This window comes from Cyprinodon variegatus, unplaced genomic scaffold, assembly GCF_000732505.1.
Source record: "Cyprinodon variegatus isolate N-32 unplaced genomic scaffold, C_variegatus-1.0 Scaffold189, whole genome shotgun sequence".
Classification (NCBI taxonomy): Eukaryota; Metazoa; Chordata; class Actinopteri; order Cyprinodontiformes; family Cyprinodontidae; genus Cyprinodon; species Cyprinodon variegatus.
In genome coordinates, this window is record NW_015150642.1 from 466,003 (window position 1) to 470,323 (window position 4,321).

Consider the following 4,321-nt stretch of genomic DNA (forward strand, 5'->3'; position numbering starts at 1 on the left):
GGACCCACCGGTGGGTCCGTAGGGTTCTAGGGGTTAAAAACACTGATCATTTATTGAACAGGATGTAATAATTTAATATTAAAGGACTTTCAGAATATGAGCAGACTTTTCCTTTAACTGGTTTCTGAGCCTCAGCTGATGTCTGAATGGAACCGTAGGAGCAGAGAAGGCGGCGTTCTGTGGGGAACGCTGTGGTTCCTCATAGATTTCTGCTGCAGGAGAGGAATGAAGGTGGACTGAAGCAGAGCTTCCAGTCAGTAAACTAAACGTAAACAGAACCAGGTCCAAATCCAGCTGCCTCTAGAGAGCTGGGATTTCATGGTGCATTCAAGTGCATCTGGTAATCTGGATCCTCTCAAAGGGATTGATTGCGGTTTTCTTGGTTCCTCTGATGTGACAGAGAGCAGCTGTCTGTTTGTTCCCAGGAGGAGAATCTGTTCTCTATACTCCCTGAGGCTCGCTGACGGCGTCCAATCAATGAGTAACTCTAAAAACGCCCTTTTCTCCCTCCTCAGAGGAACATTACGCAACCAGAGCAGAGAAGAGTGGGAAGACAGAAACTCTGCCAGCCCAACCTTTGGAACGAGTCACATGACCGACGTCTGGCCTCTCAGAGCTGATTCATCTGACGGCAGATAATGCAATCAATACTGCGTCCGCAGCCGGCGGCCATGTTGGGCTGAGCAGCCTCTGGTCTGCTCGGGGAGCAGCTCAAACATTTGCTGAACCCAGAGCGCCGTTTCTCAGGGAGACTCCGTAAAAGAGGCGTAGAGGAAGCTTTCAAAGGAGCTGCAGTCATTTTTTCTCCTACATGCAAACACGTCCACGCCTCGCCAACGAGGAGGAACCCCCCCGCTCTGATACCACCTCACAGCTGCTGCCTGCTCACACACTGACGCAGCTCAATCTGCAAGGATTTATGGGCGGATTACCTTTCCCTGCGGCCCAGGAAACCACGGAGGAACGGCTCCGTAGAAAAGTCCTCGCTCAGCTAGCAGGCATCCATCAAGCCTCACAGACCGAAACACGACCAGGAAAAATGTTTCCTCTTGTGGTGAGAAAAGACAGATGAGAGTGAGGAGGAGAAGGCAGAGGAAGAGCTACACTGCCGACATTTTAACTGCAGCTGAGAGAGAGAGAGAGAGAGAGGAGGGCTGAGAAAGAGGAAGATGGGGAGGGAGGAAGAAGGGCCGGCCGACGCTCACTTCCCCTCAGCGTGAACACGATGCACGCTCACTCTCTTTCACTTTCTCTCTCCGCCTCTCAGCACCCAGATCAGCTGTTTCTGAGCCTCCTCTTCCTCTAACCAACCAGGATCTGAAGCTTTTAACCTCAAAGGGAACCCAGGAGAAGAGCAGGAAACATCTGGCTGCAGGAGGAGCTCCTCCCCGCACGCCGTCAGGACAGAACCTCCGTCAGAACGCCGCGCCTTGCCTGGACTACTGACCCGCTATGGCTTCAGCAGTTCCTGTGTCTGTCCTCAGGCGACCCAAGAGGTTCTGTCTGAGGTCTCCGTTCTGGGTCAGAACTTGGCCTCATTAACGGTTCCAGCTAAACACCCGTAGCCCACAGCATGATGCTTCCTCCACCGAGATTTTTAACAGGAAACGGTAGTTAAAGGGAAACCATCAGAGCTAGCATGCTGCAAAGTTCAGCCTATTCCACCTTCAGAACGTTTCCACCAACATTTATCAATAAAACGCAGCGATTACTGATGAAACATCACTTTTCCACCAGAACCGTACGGAAATAAACATGGGCGGTTCTAGACAGGGGCCAACGGGGGCCAGTGCCCCTGTAGCTCATGTCCTGGCCCCTGTTATGGCCCCTGCACTGAAGACATAATACTTTGTTACTTTTTTTTTTCTTTACAAATTCTGTTTTACTAATAATTCAGAAACAATAAGGTGATAATAAGGTTTCAGTGATATGGAGATAGGATCCCAGTTTTATCTACTAAATGTTTTATTTTTAATACTCTACTTTCTACAGGTGAATTTATCAGCTTTTCTTGAGTTCTCATTCAGATTTTATAAAAAAAACTGTAATTTTTACATAAATTAAGTGAAAAATATATAAAATCGCGAAATCCTGAATGTATGTTATCCTAATAAGAAATATAAGTTTAATTAAACCTAATTGAAGGGAAATTTTACTTTACGCAGCTCTTAATTTATTTCTGTTCTTTATTTCATGCTTTTCTGTACCCCTTGAAAACAACGCTGGCCCCCTCCTGGCCCCCTGGTACATTTGGTCTAGAACCGCCACTGGATATAAACAAACACAGAAAAACACCAACAGACCAACAAGCTTTTAGCGCAGCCAGTTTCCAGCCAATCAGGCGGAATAAAGATTTGATAAATACAACGCAGTGATAGAGTTCCCAATACCATCCCCTCCCCATCGATATGCAGGGGAGAGAAAACATCTCACCTGTTCAGCCAGGCCATGAATCACTCTTAATGACGAGGAATGGGCCAGTATCTGGTATCGCAGGCCAATAACAACCTCAAAGAATCCCATTATTAAGGGGTGGAGCTGGTTTTCCAGTTTAAATTTGCATGTTTTCTAAACTAAAACAAGGCTTTGTTGGGCTAATGGATAAAACCTGGATCTCAACACTATTTCTGCCATTTCGAATTGAGAAAGTTTCCTGGATGGAAGAGAAACATCTTCAAACTTGGAAGTCCAGTGGATTGTTTTTGACTAATCTATTGATTAGTTTTGATTAACTGATTCATTTAAAAAGAGATACTTTTGGTAAAACATTTTTAAAGAGATTTGGAAAATAAAAACATTTAAGAGGCAAAAAATATATAAATAAATCTATTTATGTCCATCACCTCTAAGAATAAACAGTTGAATGTTTAATGATTTAATGTATAATAGTCAAATCAGCAATGAAATCCAAAAGACGCGCAGCAGAACATAACGACGAGAAGATTAAATGTAAAAACATCTCCATCCCAGATGTTGCTGGAGTCTCTAAAAAAGTCATGAGGATTTTCTCCAAACACAAAATCCCAGAACATTTCAAACCAAACAGCCCCTTAAACAGAGACCAGTTCATCCTAAAGACCAAACCTCCAGAACTAATCTGAGCGCAGTGGTGTCTGCAGTTCAATGCAGTGACAAAGGACATTCATTTGAGGACCAGAATGTTCACATTTTGGACAAAGAAGACAGGTGGTTTGAGAGGTGCGTGAAGGAAGCCATCTATGTTAAGAAAGAAAAACCAACCTTAAATAGAGCAAAAACCTACAATGCAGTGATAGAGTTGATTCCTTCCCACTATCATTGCAACCTCAACCCCTTTACAGGAGAGCAGAAGACCTCATCTATTCAGCCAGACCAACAATTCCCTTTAACGACCCCCTTTCAGAGACATAGAGAGGTATGGGGCATTGCAGGCTAACAGAGAAGCTAAACGACCCCCATTCCAAGGGGTGGACCCGTTCATTCGTTTCTATTTGCATGTTTTCTAAACAAAAACAACTTTTTGTTGGGCTACTGGATGAAGTAGGGGTGTAAATCACATCCATCACGGCAATTCGATTCAGTATCGATTTCGTAACCCAACGATTCGAGTATTTTTGATACTCAAGAATACACTATGATACGATTCGATTAATTACTTTTTTTTTTTTTTACCTTACAGGCTAGACAATGTTTCAAATTTGAAATAAATCAATGAAAGCTGTAATATCGTTATGCATTGTTTTTGAGAAACAACACCAAATAACAGAAGTAGAAAAGTTGCACTCCACCTATTCCTATTAACACCTCATTCACTGAAAAATAATAATACAACTACATTATAGATTCTGAAAGGCCTCGCATAAAAAAAATACTGCACAAAATCAGAGTAATGAGTGCAATTCAATTCCAGACGTCCCTGCCCCCCCACAGGCGCTCCGCGGCTCCTCTCCCAAACTGTAACTGACCGCAAACAGTGCCGCAGACAGGAGGCCGGCTTGTTTTGTTTTTATGACTGAAATTGCGGAAAATGACTCGTGAAGTTTGACCCGCTAGAAGAGCGAGGTGCGCGAGAACGCTGGGACCCTTTTTCCTCCTGAATCTCAGCTCTTTTTGGCCCTCATGTCACTCCGTTTTCGGACTAAACTCGCCCCCCACTCCCTCACCGCCTCGGCCGTATCTAGACCCACAGTGTGTAGCACAGACCACGCTTCAATACTGAGCATAATTTAAAAATGTCTGTGTCAAGCTTGCTGCAACACACTGCTGTAAGAGTATAACCAGGAAGCGAGGTAGGGGGCAAAATGCCACCGCAGCACGGGAGGGAGAATTACGAGCAAATGGA

General features: G+C 44.6%; 1 protein-coding gene across 3 annotated transcripts in view; it reads right to left on the minus strand.

The window, feature by feature from the left end:
- jmjd1c (jumonji domain containing 1C) overlaps positions 1 to 4,321 on the minus strand; it is an 86,221-nt gene that overhangs the window by 34,728 nt on the left and 47,172 nt on the right. The window contains exon 1 of one of the 3 annotated variants that reach the window (XM_015379313.1): positions 933 to 1,097. The exons of the other annotated variants lie outside the window; for them this stretch is intronic. The gene's annotated coding sequence lies outside the window, so the exon portion shown is untranslated. Of the gene's footprint in view, positions 1 to 932; positions 1,098 to 4,321 lie in introns of those variants that run through there. 3 annotated transcript variants of the gene reach the window in all.